The following is a 20,963-nucleotide window of genomic DNA, read 5'->3' on the forward strand; positions in this document are numbered from 1 at the left end:
ACAACGGGCAAGACTTTTGCAGGGAACTATAGTTTAATATGATTGCTCCAATTTCACATGCACTTTTCCACTAGTGCGAGATCCCATGATTGCTGGTGTCCTAAAGACCTATCCCTCAGAAAAGCTCCCAGGTCGATTTTAAGACAGCTTACAACAGTGAGAACAGCTGCACAAGGTACAAGAAGGTACTTGAAGGTACAAGACATAAGGACAGAATAGACTTAATTGTTTATTGCCTTTAATTTGCTGCCACTCTAACTGACTCCGTTTTTTTTCCAGTCTTAAAAAAAAATGAGCTGGGGTGGGGGATGTCATCTTTACTTCCTTGTAGTTAGTTAAGTTCCTTCTGCATTCAACTGCAAAACCCATAACCACAGAAAACAACTGTTTTCTGCAATCTCAACCAAATTAACTAGAAAAAATATCACAGACCACTAACCCTTGCCTGTTCTCAGCATCCTCACCTACAACAGTTAAAACCACATCTGTTTCTATATTGGGTTGCAAAATACATCTGGCCCCTCAAGAAGCCTTGGGCAGGGCAATATTTGCATGTAAGGACCAGAGAACGCACCATCAACTGTATTCAGTTATAAAGACAGAATTACCTTCCTAGTATTAGCTGAATGCAGTCAAAAGCCAAACAGAAAGGGGACATGAGGCACACCTCTGAGGGGCACTGGGAGCCAGCAGGAATTTCTCTTCACCAGCCACACTGATCATGCAAACCCCAAACAGCACCCTGAGCTGGGGGAGGACTGACACAGAAAAGCCTTCTCATGCGATTTAACAATAACTGTACAAATCAGCCATAATTAATCATGGCACTGGAAAAAATGAGCTGCCACAGGCTCATTTACCAACAGCAACCACAGGACAGCCAGGCCATGCCTGGCAAGGCACACACAGGTCACAGCCATCAATGCAGAATCAGGCTGGCACAGTCTAAGAGTGTTGGTATAAAAGGACATGCAAACCCACAGAGGACTCCACAGCACCCAGAACAAATTTCCATGAGGTCTAGAGCAGACCCACCCAGCCACACGGCTCTCCCACATCCCTGTTAGCACTCACAGCAGGACAGAGACCCCAGCAAGGGCAGAGAGTAGAAGCCTCTGGGATGCTTCAAACTAGAACCACGGTCTCCTGTTAACCGTGTAATACTGATTTTAATCTGTTGGAAAATAAGTGCTTGTGCTCATACTGAAAGAGAACAAATCACATATTTATATGGAAATTAGAGCATATTATTCTTCTTCATCTAGTTTTGTTTTGGCAGCCTGTTCTTCTCCAGACAGGACTGCCACCTTGCACATTACCCACATTACATTCTATGTATTCACATTCTATGTGAAGCACAGACAACGAAGTTGCACCTGACCCAAAAGCTCTCATTCCTGCAGATACAGACTCACCCAGGAAGAGATCCTTAAATAATAATCACATTATTCTTAAACTTAAGCAGACAAGCAAAGCGGATTGGCTGCACCTGCACCCTCTCATTTTAACTGCATAATTCACCTCTTTAAAACTACTAATTCTGAATCATTTTGAGCACTGCTTCCATTCATTTTTAAAATCCATTAGAGTTTGTAAGGAGCTAGGCAGAAGAACAGAGGTCATTTCAGAACAGTTACTCCTCACTATGGGATGTGTGTATGTACACACACATTTAAAGAAAGCCTCACAGCTCAGTGCTGGCTGACTAAAGCACTAAAGCTCAGGGCAGGATGTTCCACACCTCTGGAGCTCAAGATGAGCACTCACTTTTCTAGACTGATTTCCAGGAATGCTGAGTTTCTCTAGGGATATTCTTCCTGAGGCTCAGGGAGAATACAACTACAGTCACTTAAATTAAAGGTAATTTACTTAGTTTATCTTTTGTGAGGGTTTTGAAACTACTTTTGGCTGAAACCCTCCAACAAGGTAAACAGAATTTACAAAAATAAATAAAATTAAATAAATTTAAATTAAATAAGATATTTAACTATTTGCTGGTGAGTTGGCTCTCACTTTTTAGCAACATCTGAGGACATGAGTCATCTCCTGCTTTCCTTCAACAAACACCAAAGCACCCCCGAGGTTGCCATGCAATCAATTTCCCAGTGCTCCATGCACAGCCTGCACTTTGCTCCTTGGTGCCAACATTACACTCTCTGCTCTGCAAGCCAAGGGAACTGAATCCTTTTATGAACAAGTTTAGCACGGACAGCAAGAACTTGAGTTTACTGTTTTAAATTGAAGATGGCAAGGGTGACAGTGTTGAGGCAATGTAAGAACATATTTATCCCATTTTGGAAGAAAGTAATTTGAAAAAGACAAGCCTTTGGCAAAGTCTTGGAATGGAAAGGAAGATTATGAGAACTCCACAAGTGTCAAGCTGGAATGAGGAATGGCCCTGGAATGAGGTCAGAGATGAGAAAAGTGAAATAACAATACACCATCAAAATTTTAAAAAGGAAAAAATAAGGTGAGTGTGAGCAGAACTCTGTGGAATGAATGGCAAAAGGGTCTTGGACAATGACAAAAGTAAACCCAGCCCAAAAGAGAAAACGGCCAGAAATAAACAGCCCTAGCAGCTTTTTAATGCTGTAGTCAACTGCAAGGTTTGCATAAGAAATGCTTCTTGTTTTTCACTACCTCTTTGGGAAATTTCCTGATCAATTCTTTCTCTTATTACAACCAGGTCTGTATTCTCAGCAAGTATGAGTCTTCCAACTCACTATACAAATAACAGCATCTCCTCAGTATCATGGTGGGGTCACTGTGCACACAAACACACAAATTAAAGCATGTCTTCTGGCATTAAATAACTACATCAGACCACTTCACTCCCAGTTCAAAAAACAGCATGCAATTTGCCTGTTACAAAAATTACAGCTACTATAAGCAGCCTACAAAATTACCAGAAAAATCCCACATGACATTTTTTATTGGAGTCACAAAATCAATGGCATGCCTCATATTACAATCTTATTTTTATATCATAAAGCTTTTTAGCTGCTATGTCAAAAATACTTGTGTGTACAACTTGCCAGGATTTCATTATGCTCCAAGTCACAAATCAGGTCTGGGGGCAGGCAAAGGTTTAATTTGGCAGCACAAGTACACAAGAAATCATAGCTCAAGCAGACACTGATCTGAAATGGATATGGTGGAAGTAGAGTCTAATTCCTGTTTAATGCATGGGGTTTTTCTTATATACACTATACCTTTTGGGATCACCTATTAAAAGGCCTTTAGAAGTTCTCCAGTAAATCCTGGAAAACGCCTTGAAAAAACATCGTATACAGTAGTGACATTTTCCTTTTCCCAAAACATCCTTCAGTCTCACCAGATCAATCTTCCTATCCTCCCCTCTCTGGCCAGCTCCTTGGTGGCTCATGCTTCCCTTCTCTGTGTGAGCCTTGTTATTCCAGTATCCACAGGCAGGCTCCCACAGACCTCTCCTTGGATTTCTCAGACTCATTCTGTCACTTCCACTCTCTGTGTGCTGCCTGCCTTGTGTACAAGTTTAGTCATCTAGCGCTCAAGGCTTCCCACGTATTTACTTGTCTGCTGTTTCTCCATCTCCTTTCCTCTTAAAACCCTCGTTATCTACAGGCAAAATCTGTCACAGTCTACACTCAAACTTTCCACAAATACAACTGCACCCCTGGTTGAGAGCTACAATACTGATAAATATGAAAGACCACAAGCATTTTAACCACTGCAATATCTCTGCCTGCATCTGCAACAATCAGGAACCGCCTGAAATATTCTCACAGAGCTTTGGAAAGAAACAGAATCATTTTGTCCATCTGTCTGCCCACCTTGGCCTGTTATAACTTTAGAATCTGTCACCGGCATTTCTGCCAAATTTGTCAGAGGACTACTTGCATGAGCTTTATAAAAACCACAGGCCAGATAGAGGACAGAAGCCTTGAGAAGCCAAGGACAAGTGGGTAAATATCCTGAGTCTTTCCCAGCTGCTGGAACAGCAAACAGGAACACCTGACTCAGCTGGCTGCACAAATAAGGACAGGGGGGATTGGGATACAAGCAGCTCCTGGGTGCAGCCCTGAGGAAGGAGAAGCCACCATGCACTGAGGCCCATGGGAGCCAGGCAGGAGTTGCTGGGGTAGGATGTGGCAAACAACTCCTCAGGAAACCAGGCTGCATTAATCCTCCTTGCAGAATGACTTTCCAAGAAGTGCCATTTCCTATGGAAACAAAGTTTATATAATCACACTTTTCACTTAGATCCACCAGCTAATTCCAAACACATCTGAGAGGACAGTAGATGTTTTGAAGACAGGGTTTATGTGTTTACTGGAAGGTGGGAGCTGGGGGTGCTGCAGCAAGGGCTGCAGTGTTGGCTCAACAGTTGTCTGCTTGCCTTGGCCATGTGGGCAACCCAGGAGCACACAGCTGGTAGGGGCAGGGAGCTGGGAATGCTACATGGGCAGGGAGGGATTGGGAGCACTGAAATGGGGAATGGTACAGGACAGGGGCTGGAGCCAAGGGCACTGATACAGAGGGTGCTGGGACCTGGTCAGAAGACAACCAGAACAACTCTCCCTTGTTCCCATCCCAGTTACTGACATTCCACCTGACCACTACAGGTCAATAAAGCCAGCTGGAAATGCTTTAGGGAGCCTTGTTCCACTTGGAAATGAAGCCAAGGCAGTGAGAAAATTCTGCAGTTTCCTTTCTCCACTTGACATATTTATTCATCTCCTACATAAGACTGACATTAAAAATTTAATAAGGGTCCATGTACGCATCTGGATTTTAGCAGTGACTGTAGGATGGTGCTAATCAGCCTCCCCCACTCCTGAGGAGGAGAAGCAGTGGGATTCTGGTGTCAGAACCAAGCTGACAACTTTGTATCACAAAGCAAAATAAACTTTGTACCTCAAATGGAGGCAAATCTTGTAGTGACTATGTAGGTCAGACTTAAGGACACAACGGGTGCATGGAGTCATTTTCAAATTAAAACAAGACACAAGAATGCCTGTTCTGTAATAAATACTAGATGGGCTCACAGTGAATCCACTGCAAACCTAGGATCTACATTTTACAGTTTACTCCGTTTGCTCAGCCCCTAAAGCACTATGGATGTTGTAGGGCCTCATAAGGTACAACAAAACAGCTGCAGTGCTTATGCACATCTGTATCCAGAAAGGATCCAAAGAGAGACATCCTTTAAAAGGGGTTAATCCCATGCCTTTGATAACCACAGTCAGCACTTCTATGGACACACAGTGTATTTTTCCACCAGTGGACAATGACCTTTGCCAAGCTGCGACTAGCACTCGGTGAGAGCCCACGGTGCAGACAGCTGTTCCCAAGGGTTAACAGACGGCCAAAGAGGCTTCACAGCTGTACGGGGCTCCGTCCCCAGCTCAAAGCGAGCATCCAGAACAGGAACGAACCGCAGGAGTGTAGATAAAAATTCCCATCTGCCAGAGCTGCGTCCGTGCAGCCCCTGCCGACCACGGGCGAAGCCGGGGGTGTCCGGGGCCGGAGCCGCGGCTCAGGCCGGACCTGTCAGGAAGGACGTGGAGGTGCTGGAGCGAGTCCAGAGAAGGGAACAGAGCTGGGGAAGGGTCTGGAGCACAAATCTGGTGCTGAGGGAGCTGGGGGAGCTCAGCCTGGAGAAAAGGAGGCTCGAGGGGACCTCTTCGCTCTCCACAACTCCCTGACAGGAGGTTGTGGCCAGGTAAGGGTGGGCTCTTCTCTCAGCTAAAAAGCCATAGGACAAGAGTACGGAGCCTCAACCTGCGCCAGTGGGGGTTCGGGTTGGACACGGGGAGGAATTTTTTCACGGTAAGGGTGATTAGACATTGGAACGGGCTGCCCAGGGAGGCGGCGGAGTCACCGTCCCCGGAGGCGGGTAAGGAAAACCTGGACGTGGCACTTGGTGCCATGGTCTGGTTGACACTGTGCTTTGGGTCAGCACCTAGACTCGCCGATCTCGGAGGTCTTTTCCAGCCTCACTGACTCCCCGATCCTGTGATTCTCCCGCCGCCGGTCTGGCCGCAGGGGCCCCTCCGGCGCTCCGCGGGGCGCAGCCGCCCCTCCGCCCCCTCCCTCCCGCCGCCAGGCCCGGGAGTCCCTGCTGTACCCGCCTCGGGCCACGGCAGCGCCGCGTCCCGTCGCGTCCCGTCCCACTCCCGTCCCTCAGGCGCCGCCGGCCCGGCCCCGCCACACTCACCGCGCCCGCCGCCCGCCCGCCATGGCCCGGCCACCGCCGGCCCCCGCCAGCCGCACAACATGGTGCCGCCCAGAGCCCCGCTCCCGCCCTCCAGCCAATGGGTGCCCGCCCCGCCCGCCGCGCGCCGCCCGCCCGCCAATCAGCCGCCAGCATTGCCCTGGCCGGGGAGACGCGGCCGGGCGCCTCCAATGGGACCGGCGGGGGGGCGCCCGCCAATGGGGCGGCGGCAGCGGCGGTGGGGTTAACCCCGAGCCGCCCGGCGCCGGTGCCGCTGCAAGGCTGCGGGGAAGATCCCTGGCTTTAGGGTGGAAGCAAGCGAAGACACATTTGTCACACACGTTTTTCAAATGCATATGGAAAACACTGTGGCTGCGCGCAGCAGCGCTCCGCGGGAGCAGGATGCTTTGGCAACGGGTCCTGTAACAACGCGCGCCGCCGTCACAGGCACTTGGCTCCTCGGACTTCGGAATTACAGAATTATAATTTAGAATTACAGCCCTCTTAAACAGTATTATTATACTATATAGCCATATTATACCACACATTATGACTATATGCAATCCTGAGCAATACACCTCCTTTTATAATCTAGCACCAATAAACTGGATGCTATTCAGCCATAACATCAATAGAATTTTATCTCTCCCCGTTCAACTACAGACAACATATTAATTTAAAATTTTCCCCCCGTTCAACTACAAATAACATAACAATTTAAATTTCCCCTCTACGCTCACACACTCCCAGTATAAAATAACGCTCCAGTGTCAATTCAATCTGGCAGGCAGCGCTGGAAGTTTGGCAGGGAATGCGCAGCTGGTGCAATGCCAGCCTGCCTCAGCAGGAGCCTCCACCCAACAGCACCGAAATGTGCTCGCAGAAACACCACGGCAGAGCCGAGAGGGCTCACGGCTATTCCAGTCCTGCACACACCCACCACAGCTACAGCCCGTGCATCCCCTTCCTCCACAGCCCCTCACTGTCCAGAACGTTTTCTCCATTGTTTCTGCTCCACTTGCTGTTCCTCATCATTTTTTGGTCCGTTTTCACAGAATCATTTTGGAAAAGACCTCTCAGATCATTGTGTCCAACGTAGTTGACTGAAGTATCTTGGGCTACTTTAACACTGCAACAAATACTGCACTTGCAGACTGGCCTGAAGTGGAAAATAAATGTATTTCTTTCCAGGAATTTTCCCTTTCCCTCCTCCATTTTTAGGACTCGGAACGAAAACTTTTAATGGGTCTTTTAAAAACCCCTTAAAAAAAAAAAAAAAAAAAAACCAAAAACAAACAAACCATACCTAGTGCTTTATGACTTCCTGCTGCAAGGTTCCAAGTGCCTCAAGCAAACATCTTTGCAGACATCCACACTCAGGCTACTTGTCTTGTACAATGCTATTGCTAGAGGGAAAGATACTTAAACACATGGATATATAGATATATAGTTTCATTGTTATGGACTGCTCCTCTGCCAGCTCCTCACCCAATTAAAGTTTTAAACCTAACTACAATCTCAGCTTTCATTATTAATTAGCATGTTAATATTTAAGTGCTGAGCAATCATCTACAGCTATAGAAACATTAAGAGCTAAGCAGTGGCCAAGTGCATCAGGTTACAGACAAGACATGGGGCTGGGGGTGTTGGATGGCCAGGGGACCAGCAGGACACAGGGTGGTCATGAAGGGCCATCATCTTCCAAAGCTGACAGGCAGAAGAGCTTTGTTATCCCTTGCCAAGAGCAGAGCCCAGGAAGATGAAGAGAAAGAGCTGGAATAAGGACTGTCTCAGGCGGCAAAACAAGGTCTGGCTGGGGAAGAACAGCAGTCAAAGGGCCATCTCAAAAGCTGTGGGAAGGAAGCCATAGAAGCTGTGAAATAATTCTATCTGCTCCAGGAAAACCTCTCCATGTTCAAAAGGAGAAAGCTTTAAATCAACATACACTCTCACCAGATACTGCACAGATCTTCCTATTCAAAGAGCTCTGTGATCCTGGCAGCAGGCTGAAATCAGATTTATACAATACAGAAGAGATTCCTGAGTCAAGGATGGCACTTAGACCTCACAAAGCATGTTAAGCATGGCTTTGCAGAAGATACCTGTATAAAATAAAGCCATGTGTCAATAAGCTGAAGGCACAGAAATAACTTGAGGCAGGGTGCCCCTGAGGTCAGATATCAAACACTGACTCTTGGATGGAAACTCTTCAGCTGAAAAGGTGCCACCCCTAACTCTCTTCCTCCCTGCCAGGCAGTGGAGAGACAAACAGGGGTCATTGCTTTGACTTACCCAGGAGGAGGAGTTCTTGGATCCTGTGAAGTGGCAACAGTGAAAGAACATAAGAGACATGAGACAGACATCAGGGAAGGACAGGGCAGGTGAGCTGAGGAAAACTTAATGTGCAGCAAGACTTCTCACACCAGTGTGAGAAGTTCACTCAACTCAGAACCCAACTCAGTGCCCACCTTCCCCTGCCTTGCCTGCAGTGTGACCTGTGGGGAAAAGGAAGGGCCACTGCTCAGTGGAAAGGTGCCACAAGAAAGCTTTCACTGGGACTACAGAATGGCAAAGGGGTCCCTCAGCACATTGTCAGAAAGTCCAGATCCTTAGTACTGGGATTGGATGGATGGAACCCAGGTTTGGACTATGTGTAAACCCTCAGGAGTCCCCCAAGAATAAACCCCCAAGCACGGCTGTGCTGACTCAGTCCAGGTGACCTCATAATCAGCTGACAGCAGCTTTGCCCGTGCCTGAGGAGCAGACAGGCCAGGTCAGGCTGGCTCCTCTCTCCTGGACCTGTCCAGAGAGATGGACAGCAAGAGACTTCCCTCTGCAGATCCAGCCCAAGGTACTGCAGCCTCCAGCTGCTGGAGCTCCATCACTTCATCAGATAGCATATGAAGTCACTAGGCCCAAATGTCTGCTGATGAGAACTTCTGCCTTGTGACTCCTTAATCTGTTTCAGGGAAAAATCAACAGGGTTAGTTTGTATAGGTGCTTTGAGACACCTGGGTGATTTTGCCTGGAGCAGATTAGGAAATGCACACCCCAGTTGCACCCAGACGATGCTGGATACAGGAGATACAATAAGAAACTACACGTGTCATTATTTTAACAGAGCACCACACCCTGAACATGAAGTTAAAGCAGTTACGCGAGGCATTAAAAATCTTTTTTAAACTGTCAGGCTTATTTATACAGTTGTAAGCATGTAATTAAATATTTGGGATATTTTTTTTCCTCCAAAACTGTTTAACTGGAAAGACAAAAACACATATTTAACATTTAAACTTCCTTAATTGCTTTTGAATGTCACCACAAATTAAACAGCATTTATTCTCTGTCTAATTGGCAGCACCAGAAGACTTCACCTCTCCACCTGATCACAAAGGCTTTAAGGGAACAGCAATGCACATTTGCATTGCACAAAGCTGATTTTATTCTCCCTGCCTCCTCATCAGCACCTCTGTGTACCTTTGGTGGCCCTGTGCCTGCTCCTGCCTGTTCTCCTGCATGAGAGCTGATCATTCCAACTTCATCTGCTGGAGGAGCAGCACCAGCTCACTACAGACAAAGTCTCCTTGTGGAGAGGGGAAGAGTCCTGGTCCCTTGGGAGAAGGACACCAAGAGCAGTTAAACAAAGCCCAGATGTTTATTGGGGTCCCATGGAGGACAACTAACTCCCCTCTGCATCCTTTCACCAGAGACTGTGCCAGGAGAAGACAGAGAACTTGGGGATCCTTAACATTTCATCAGAGCTGCATGTACTGGAAACCTGACAAGGGCACTGGAGTGGCCATTTCAAATTCACTGAAACTGGATAAAATAATAAATAAATTTTTAAAATCTCTTTTTAAAATTCAGAGTAATTTTAAGTTAAAGTGCAAGACTAGTTTGGCAATTTCATGAAGCATCAGTGCCCAAAATCAACTTTTGGAAAGTAGAATCCATGCCCATGGCAAGGGGCTGGAACTAGAGGATCCTTTAGGTCCTGTTCCAACTGAAACCATTCTGTGATTCTATGAATAAAAGCAGTGGGCATTGTTCTGAGCCTTCTGTAAAATATTAGGGTTCAGCACATGCTGGGAAAAAGAAAGGGAGAAGAGAGACTGCCTTCCTTGGAAAGCAAACTCCACAGAGACAGATGGTGTGAAAGAAAAGAGGCAGTAACCATAGTACCAAGATTTTACCTTTCTTTCACTCTAGAAACAATAGAAGTATTTGAGATACTTGATTAAAGCAATTCTCAAGCTTCTCACAACAAATCAAGCTCTGTTCAGCTGAAGTCACTGTGCTGTGACAACATGCTACCCAGGCTGTTGTGCATCTTATCTTGTACCTGGGTATTCGTCCAAAATAACTCAAGATATTTAAATCACAACTAGCTGACTTCAGAGCAAGCCAAGTAAGCTGTGCAGAGACTCTTATGGTTCTTCCTGTCACTTTCTCAGGCTGTGACCAGAACATGGGGATTTATTTTTAATGTGTGACCTTTATCAGATTCCTGGTATGAAAGTCCTTCCTTCTTCATGTGAGCCTTGTGAAAGAGAGGGGTCACAGCAAGGATCCTGAACACAGCATTAAGAACTGACCTGGAGAACTTCTAAGTCATTTAACCTTGACCCCAACTTGGCTGCTAATACAACAGCTACAGAACGAGAACTGCTTTCATGAAAAAGGCTTCTAATTCCTCTCCTGGTGATTCAAGACATCACTGAAATTTACCCAACCTTACTAAAGGAGTAATTGATGCTGAGAGTCCTCCATGGCTACTAGCTGACACTTCCTTACAGATAACCACCTTGATGGTTTCCCTTCAGGGCTGTAGGCAACTGCTGCAGAATGCAGGGTGAATTCCCCTTTTGCTCAGACAGTTGTGGTGTTGTTCAGTGGCAGCAAATTCCAGAGACAACTGAAAGGAAGTGCCCCTCTGTGAACAGCAACCCTCAGGACCAAAGGTGGTTTGGCAGAGGGGCAGCCCATGTGACCCCCATGCAAAGCTGTGGACGTTGCTGTGGATATTGCATCTGGAGCACAATCAGGACAGCTTTCAGTGGGGTATAGATAAGGAGGGAGCAAGCCCAGTCTTTCTGGAGCTAAGCTATTCACATGTCAAGTCTAATTCTATTTCCATGAACACCTCCTGTCTTGGAAGCTGGATCTATCTGTAAGAATTTTTTCAGTGTCTATAAATACTTTTAATCTCAAAGGTTTTTCTGAATGGACATACTGGGTCTGTGCAGAAATCCCTTCCTTGTTCACTGGGATGGAATCTCTCCTGAAAATGAGGGGACTGCTTGGCCAGATCACTGCTCCCAGGGCTGCAGCTCTGCTCACTGATCTCAGCAGGATGAAAGCACAGAGCTCAGGGAGGGGTGACTTAGCTGAAGGTGAAGAAAAACCATACCACAGTCTGAAATTGCTGTGATTTTGAGATGGGAGATGGTATCTTTATAGTCACTGATATACTGGAGCTCAAACTTCCTCTAGGGTGGAGTGAGGGTCTAGAACTGAGGCTGATCAACCAGCACCATTCCTTCAGTGGGAAAATGGTTCCTGAAGTGTTAGACTAATGATATCCAACCTTGCTCACCCACAAAGATCAACAACTCCAGCTCTAGCAAACTGAGTATAATGGCAGCTCATTTCTACTGCACATTCTGGGTCTGCTCAGCCCAGTTTATCTCAGTTTCCCCTTCTGCAGACAATGTAAACATCTGGGAATTAAACATCCTATCACCCTTGGAGGAAATCAATTAGACCAGGCAACTCTCAAGGTGAAGAGTGCACTTGCAGCACTCAGGTGTTCCAGCCAGCACATGAGGAATGGGACAGCTCTCAGGCTGCCATGCCTTCCCCTGCACGCACATCACCAGGAGCCTCCTCAAACACCCCCCTCCTCTTTTTGATCTTTAATCCTGCACGGGAAGGGGATCCTGTGCTCAGCCTGGAGTGAGAAGGGAAACTGATCCCTTATTAACTAGGATGCTCTCTGCCCAGAGTCAGTCCAGAACACAAGCACAGGAAGACATCCAGGACATGTTCCTAAGAGCCAGACCATCCTCTGAGTGACCTGCAGCATGAACAAACACAAAGCAGCTGCTCTGCATATTCACAGTGTACATTTACCATTAAACTTTGCAGCTCTTACATCTTTAAATAAGAGTCCAGACTGGAAAGGAAATTATTACCATCCTGACTTCACCTTGCCATGAAGCAGGCTCCCTCCAATGCTTCCAGCTGTGCAGAAGAAAGTCCTTCAGGAAACTCAACCCACTGCAGGTGCATTCTTCAGATCTTGCCTCATCATCCTCTTTTTGGTAAATGAGCTTTTGTGGTTTAGCCAAAGGATTAAGGAAATATTTATAATAGAAAAGATACAAAGGATTTTTACTTTTTAATCTGACTTTGAAGACAACAACACCTTCATTGGAAAAAGAAAAAGTTTCTCTAAAAGATGGCATGAACTGATCTAATCACTGGCCTATAGTATCAGAAACAAGGATCAGCAAGACCTGGAGAAGGTCCCTCCAAGCATCTCCACAGGGTGTCAGTGTTATTTCAAATTTGGGTCATTTTATGCTGGAAAAAGACTAATTTCTCACCACATTATTTTTATGAGTCTGTTCCTCAGAGAGAGCTGCCACCACAGAATTTTGCCCATATTTTTCATTCTATTTAAATTAAATTCATTTAATTAAAACAAAACATCTTAAAATGAGGAGATGGAAACACATATTCACCGTGGTCTGGAGGCAACGGGATATTTCAGAAGGATCTGCAATGGGATCACCACTGTAAATCTGCTCCCAGTTTGCTGGTGGGATTCCCAGTTGCTGTTGGGCAATGATCTTCCAGCAGGTGATCCAGAGCCATTCCACAGGCACCAGCCCAGGGCTCCATGTCCTTTCCCTGACACGACCCCCACAAGCATCCCTGGCACTTCAAGAGTCTGCCACGACCCATTCAGCAATTGAGAGCCGTTCGAGAGCTGACTCTGAGGCAGAACAAAGCTGTTTAAGTTGACCCTTGCCAAAAATTATTTTCCAGACACGTTACTACCATGGTTGTGCTGGAACAAGGTCCCACTGTGCTCTGGCAGCTGTGGCAGATGTGTCTGTGACACACAATATCCCCACCGACGTCAGTGCCCTGAGTGACCGCACGAGGCAGCTCTAGTGCCTCTGCAGGGCTCTGCTGGGATGTCCTGGCATCTCGTTGATCCTTGTTTCTGATCCAATACTTCTCTTCCCAGCAGCTTTCTTCATCTTCCAGTGGTCCAGCCTTCTACAACACTCCTATAACAGCTCCCCTTCTAACCTGGAATTAGAAGAGTTACTGGAAGCACTGTTGGATGTCCAACAGGGATGAATCCTGACTCAGGAAGCTTTTACAACTACCTAGTATTCAGCATTTCAGTTCTTTATCATATTATTCTAAAATTTGCCATTTCTTATCAGTGTTAGGGACATCATCCCAAAGAACTTCTCCTGAAAGCAACGCTCAGAAACATGCCTGTAACAGGCAGCAAACAGGCAGCACATTGTGTTAGCCCTGCACAGAACATGTTCTGCCTCAGATATCAGGCAGCAGTTTGACAAACAGGGGTGTTTTTCAACAGGACCATCCATTTAAGCTGCCCCTGCCATACTCTGCCATTTATCCTCCCACCCCTCTACCAGCCTTTCAGATGTGCCAATACCATAGCCTGTGAGGCTGGGCAATAAGTTGAGTTGCAGAACTGACCTAAATGAAAAATAATCTGGCACCAAAATCAGTATATATTTAACTCAGATTAATGTTTCCATCCAATTCCCCAGCTGCCCAATAGTTGTGCCACCAGGACCAAGTGTGGGAGGAGCACCAGGTGGGAAGGAGGCGCTGGACATTTAAATCAGTGCAGTTCAATTTATACTCCTGGACTCTGACTTGCCTTAAAGTAACAAAGAGATGAAACCCCAGATCTCCAAAAATGCCTAAAAATTCAACTTTCCATACACCACAAAGTGGTTTGGGTTGGAAGTGACCTTAAAGATCCTCTCATTCCATCCTCCTGATATGGGCAGAGATACCTTCCATTATCCCATGTTGCTCCAAGCCCCATCCAGCCTGGCCTTGAACACTTTCAGGGATGGGGCAGCCACAGCTTGTCTGGGCAACCTGTGCTAGTGCCTCCCCACCCTTATAGGGGAGAATTTCTTCCCATATTTCAGGATTTTCTTGTTCTAACATTTTTTGTGTTTATGTCCTACATAAGCAAAGAAGGGCAACAAACAGGAACATGTCCAGAGGAGGAAAACAGAGCTGGGGAAGGAGCTGGAGCACTCCAGGACCTCCAGGAGGAGGAGGGAGCTGGGGCTGTTAAGTCTGGAGAAAAGGAGCTTCGGGGGACACCCTATTACTCTCTACAACCACCTGACAGGCAGTTATAACCACGTGGGGGTCAGGCTCTTCTCCCAGGTTAATAAGTGATGGGACAAGAGGAAATGGCCTCAAGTTGCACCAAGGGAGGTTTCCATCGGGTATTAGGAAACATTTCTTCATGGAAAGGGTTGTCAAGCCATGGACCACACTGCCCAGGAGAGTGGTAGAACCACCATCCCTGAAACTGTTCAAAAACCGTGTATGTGGCACTTGAGGACACAGTCCAGAGGTGAACACTGTGGGGTGTTGGGGGAACAGTTGGACTTGATGATCTTAGAGGTCTTTTCCAACCTTAGCAATTCCATGACTCTAAGACAGCTGGTTCTTTCTGCTTTCCCCCACCACAGAGAGCAGGGCACCAGGCAGGGGACCAGCCTCACAGCAAGCCCAGCTCCTGCTCAAAGCTACCTGGTGGTCTGAAGAACATAAAAATATTTTGGAACAGCTGCACTGGATGATGGCAGAGAAGGAATATTGACTGGGACCGCTGCGGCTATTTCTTAAGTCTTTAAAAATGAAACATTATGGCAGCTATTTAGTATGGCTTTTGAAAATTCAAATATTGACAGAAGGAAGTTTTCCAAAGGATGCCAGCTTTTGCAGGAACCCCAGCAGTCGAAACACTGTGGTGTCAGATGTGGGCAGCAGCACAACCAAACCCACAAGCTCCACACAAGCAGGAGAACTTCCAGCACTTTGCCCTCTGCAAGGCATGCACTGGAGCTGGGGTGGCAGGGCTGCAGGGTGGAAGGGAGAGGCTAAAATGCCCCGAGGAACTACAATCACACATGCCAAATCCTGCATTTTACTGGGAGAGAGTGACTTCACTCTTTACCTCCCCTTCCCCTGCCCCAAATGGACAGATGTGGATTTGCAAGAAATTAATTACAGATGGAGGCTAAAAAAAAGGGGAACCCCCCCTCCCCCATCTCTCAACCACAAGGATTTTTCCTCTGCAGACTTGAGGATGGATGGGGCAACCTGGGAAAAATTGTCAGATGGAAAGCCCATTACAGATGTGAGGTTTGGAGAATAAGGCTGAGGGACAATTTGAGAGTTGTAAATTTTAACTTTGGGAGTTTAAATGCATTGCTTAGCAACACAAAACAAATAGGAAACAAGAAGCCTCATGAGAGACATGCTTAAATATTTTTAAATCCCTATTTGAGCTGAAGACTACATTACCAGAGACCTGAGGGGCTGCAATTTTTAACAACTTCAGTCAAGTCAAAAAGAAAATGAGGTCTGTAATCTCATTTCCACACCAAAATGTACATAATTTATTTCGGTCAAATAAAATAGTTATTTGTTTGTTCCTGTTCCTGTTTTGCTTGGTACGAACCTGAATAAGATCAGAATGCACAATGAAATTTTAAGCATATTGCTGCCCAGGAAAAGATATCATAACGTGTTCAAATACAGGCAGGGAAGCTGTTTTATTGGGCATGTATATATTGTATATGATCATTGCTACCATATGTCTGACCCTCACTACATGGTCCAATGCCATTTTATGCTGCTGCATAAATCATCTCCTAAAACTCCTGACATCTCAAAGGATGGCAGGGGCCTCCATCTCCAGGGAGAGAAGGAGAAGGATGAAAAAGAACAGATCACCTAGAAACAAATGTTGAACATTTTACACTATTTCTTCGCCATGAAAGGGGTAAGAGGGAAGGAAAAACAACAACAAAAAAAGACATTACCAGATTTTAAAGGTCAAATATTAGTAAACAGTAGAAATACCAAGTAAAGCAAAGTATGAAGCTTCCGAACAAGCCTGTGGCCAAAGCCTCACCTTCTGCAGCAAACATGAAGGAAAAATTCATTAAAGATTAAAAAAGGACTTCCCAAGGAACCAAAACTTTCAAAAATTCTCTTCTTCTCAGAGCCTGTAAAAGCAGTTCTTCAAATGCATACATACATTTTTAAAAAAAAAAAAAAAGCAAACATCAGGTAGTTCTCTGCCTTATTCTGGGGCATCAGCCCGCAGTGTTACCTCTGGGGTGTGCTGAGCTGGATGCAGCATGCACTGATCCTCTCCTGAACTGCTGAATGTGACATCATCCCGCTGCTTTCATGAAGGAGGGCCACATCAGTGGAGTTCAGAAATAACCCAGACATTCCCACTTGGTTCTGCTGCTTGAGCAAGAAGGAATGTGGCAGGTCCACAGTTTTGGAGGTTTTTTCCTTTTTTTTTTTTTTTTTTCTTATCTGAAAGAAGCCAAGCACAGAAGCCCAACCATAAATAACTAATGCTTGCAAGAGTTAAAATCAGTAGAAAAGCTCCTCAGTGGCTTAGAACTCCAGGCCAATAAAACCAGCTGTTCATATAAATACTTAACCTTCAAAATCAATGAAAATGCTAGAAGTATAACAGACACATCTTGCTTAATCTAATGGCCAGAAATATGGAGAACAAAGAGCACTGAGAGAAAAGGCATTCTGACATAGAATCGTGGAATGGTTTGGGTTGGAGAGGACCCTAAAGATCTAATCTAAGCCATCCCAATCCTAGTGGACACCTTCCACTATCCCAGGTTGCTCCAAGCCTTGTCCAGCCTGGCCTTGGACACTTCCAGGGATGGGGCATCCACAGCGTCTCTGGGCACCCTGTGCCAGGGCCTCAGCACCCTCACAGGGAAGAATTTCTTCCTAATATCCAGTTTAAATCTAGTCTCTGTTAGTTTGAAACCATTCCCCCTTATCCTGTCACTCCACACCTTTTTAAATAGTCTCTCCCCGTCTTTCCTGCAGCTTCCCTTCAGGTACTGGAAGGCCACCATGAGGTCACCCCAAAGCCTTCTCTTCTCCACGCTGAACAATCCCAATTCCCTCAGCCTTTCCTCACAGCAGAGCTGCCCCATCCCCCTGACCACCCTGGTGCCTCCTCTGGATACTCCAACAGGTCCTTATCTTTCCTGTGCTGGGACCCCAGGGCTGGAGGCAGCTCTGCAGGTGGGAAGTATTTCTGTGCAGATCCTCAGCAGTTTATAAGCAGCACTACATCAGCTGAAATTGCCAGATCTAAAGACCACGGAGAAGACCCAAAACACCAACTCCAAATGTGGTTCATCTCCTGGCAGCAAAAGATGTTCAAAATGCAACTAAATACTGTTTTGTGGGCATGCCACAATGATGGTATAAATCAGCAGTGTCTGCTGTCTGTACACCTGACTGAAAGCCAGCACTAAGCCATGCCTGGAACAGAGGCTTTTGGGAAACAGCTTGATCCTGGGCCAAAAGAGGCATGTATGAAAATCTCCACCAGGAAGGATTTTAGATGGATAACTTTTAGCTTGACCAGGGACAGGAGCAGAGACCACAGGCAGGCTGATGGTAGAAACAGTGTGTATGGTGGGTGAGTGTTAACCTTTTCTCATGTTCTATTTTCCCATCTCCCTATCCAAACCCATGGCACAGGACTACCAAGACTTCTTTCCTCCACTGCCCTTGCAAGGCTCTCTTTTTTTTTTTTTTTTTTTTTTTTTCTTTTTTCTTTGCAGATTGAAAAAGTGAAGGGGCATCTTTCCAGTCCCTGAATTATATACTAGGTTATTAAATCACCCTCATTTACCAGACCTAATTTGAAAAAATACCTATTGAAAAAATCACTTGGTGGACAGCACCAGCAGATGACCTTAAACAAGGCCCCAGCAGCTCCCAGGAGGTTTTTCTACAATCAGTTAAAACTACTTGTCAAGATGGTAAATACATGCCAGAAACTGATGGTCCCATCTAAGCACTGACTCCCTGCTGCTGCTGGTACCACCCCTAACCTGGGGTAACATTGGCTGGAAGGTTTTCCAAAATTCCTTTGGATAGCTAAGGGTCTAGTTTTCCAGGATTAAAAAGGCAAGGAAGCCTGGCATCTTACACCATAAAAAAGTCCTTATATTTTCCTTTATTCTACTCTCTGCAGAATTCTCATGGGTATTTGATGCACAACATGGAAAGCAAAACGAAACACAAAATAATTATTTCCCCTTTGCCAGCTGCTTTTCCTTACAAAGAAACTTCCCGTCATGCTTTCATCACAGATGTGTTGTGAGACTGGCCTGCTGCAGGACTGCTGCTCAGCTTGGCTTTGCATTTTTTTGGAAGAGAGTGGCACAGAGAAGGCATAGTGAAAAGTGAGCCTTGCTTTGTTGGATTCTTTCCTGGATAAAGGCAGGAGTTCCTAGCAAACCCCACTGTTTGTGGCCAGAAGGTTCCCCTAGCCAAGGATATGACACCAGGTCACTTGACACAGGGAGCTTAACAAAGGGAAAAAGCCCTCAGAGTTTACTCGTGCTCTTGGCTGAAAACAGGCTGCTAAAAACTGCAAAGGGCATTGTGGTGTGGAAACTGAAATCTCATCAGATGTTCCACTGGAAAACTGAAGGAGCAGCTTCTCCAGGCATGAGGCAGCGCTGCTGCTCTTAGAGCGCCAGAGGCAGCAAGAGAGCCAAGGGGATGAGCAGGCCCGCCCGGCTGAACAAGACTCGCTTCTCTGGATGCTGCTGAAACTTGCTACTGTTGGTGAAACCCTGGCTTTGACATGAGCTTCAGGCAGAGGAGATAGATGTGGGGCAGGAGAGATGACAGGGAAAAAGAGCACGGAGAGAGATAGGAGGGGAAAGGGGCTGCCTTGTTCCCAAGCCACTGCCTGCCCCATCCCTTGTGAAAAGGCCCCTTCAGCCAGACCTATCTGTCAGCCTCTGACCTGCCTTTCAACATCATGATTCTCTTTGATTTTATTCATTCCTGCTGGAGGTTTTGCTTAAACATAAACAGCGCAGCATTTCAGCCGGAATTAAAAAAATACAAATAAAAGAAATGAGAAATTCCCCAAGCCTCCAGGCACATTTTAAAACACATTAAAAAGGATAAGACAGTACGAGCTTCATACATACCACAGCTGCAGTGACTCGCAGCAAAAGTAAGGAAGGTTGAATGTGCCAGTGTTTTGTTTTAAAATATGGGCTTCACATTCAGAGAGATCTCTACAACACCAAAACCTGAAGGAGAGAGTGAGAAATTCAGTGATTACCACCTTGATATTTCTGTTTTCCCATATGCAGGGCAGGCTGGACTGCGGGAGAGCAGAAGCTTTTGTGAGGTCCCCAGGACTCCGGGAAACACAGGCAGCTTTACACTAGGATTTACAACCAGTAGGTAAAGAACAACTCCAAAGGTGTTTTACTACTTGTGATGAGGGACTATCAAAGAAGCCACAGGCTACTTTGCCAACTGTTTGGTGTTACTCCTTCAGCTCTTATTGGCAACCCTCTAGGCTATTGCTCTGTTTTTCTTTCCCGCTCCCACTCGCTTATCTTTCATCTTCCAGTTACCAATATTAGTTCAATTTCACGTTGGAAATTAATCTGCACAAACACTAAAGAAGTTCAGCTGCTAAAAAGGAAAAATAGAAAAGAAAAAAGGTAGCAGGTCAAGTACCCGACACATACAGAGGCCAGGATAAATTACACACACACAGAGTCCAGGATGCTACTCCAGCACTTTATCACAACACTGGTTGTGCAAACAGAAATTGAGTTCTTGAGTTCTTTTAAATGAGTCACCAGTAAAGGCAGAAAGCTTTTTTGCACAGATTTTGACGTTCCTATTTTCTGGTTTGAAACATGGCCAAAGGATGAACATGGATGATTTTCCTTTGGTAAGCACAGGGCTTTAATGACATGCCCCACCTTGTGATTAACAGTAATGTCTGGGTTTCTTGATTCTTCTGACACGAAGACCAAACAGTGTTGGAAACTGTGTATATTTACCATATCCTTCTGCTTTTAGCAGTTTTCAAATACTGCCCAGAATAGAAGTTCAGACTTGCCTGTGATTGACACTTGTACAATCACTGTGGGAGACAAAAGATTAAAAAATGTAAGTGAATATTGACTGACACTTGTTTGCCTTGTATGAAAATAAAGAGGCCCAGGCCAGGGCAGTTATGTGCTACAGCATCAGTAGAGATGTACTGGCTGCCTGTTTAACTTAAACAAAAATGGGGAGAGAGAGGTGATCTATGCTACTAATCTATACTGGAGGATTTAGAAGCAAATAAAGCTCTATTAATCTTTTCTAGCTTGTACATACAGATGTTTTACTTTTTGTAACACTATTTCAAGTTAAACCCAGATGGTGTAAATCAAGCTGTAATGCTCACTAAATATATTTTCAAAAAAAAGCATTTATTCCATCCCTTCAGCATTCCAAGGAGTTCAGCAGGGCAGAGCACCCACCCTGAGCAAGGACTGCACATGGCATACTTGACTCTGGCAAGGGAACACAGTTCCAGCAGTGATTCTCTGCAAATGGCTCCTGCAGCCAAGACTGAGACTTC

General features: G+C 45.8%; 1 protein-coding gene across 2 annotated transcripts in view; it reads right to left on the reverse strand.

The window, feature by feature from the left end:
* FAM20B (FAM20B glycosaminoglycan xylosylkinase) overlaps positions 1–6,239 on the reverse strand; it is a 28,649-nt gene extending 22,410 nt beyond the window's left edge. For both annotated transcript variants that reach the window (XM_053950732.1, XM_053950731.1), the window contains exon 1: positions 6,200–6,239. The gene's annotated coding sequence lies outside the window, so the exon portion shown is untranslated. The remainder of the gene's footprint in view (positions 1–6,199) is intronic.
* Positions 6,240–20,963: the final 14,724 nt, after the last annotated feature.

Source organism: Vidua chalybeata, chromosome 9 (genome assembly GCF_026979565.1).
Source record: "Vidua chalybeata isolate OUT-0048 chromosome 9, bVidCha1 merged haplotype, whole genome shotgun sequence".
In the NCBI taxonomy this organism is placed as follows: Eukaryota; Metazoa; Chordata; class Aves; order Passeriformes; family Viduidae; genus Vidua; species Vidua chalybeata.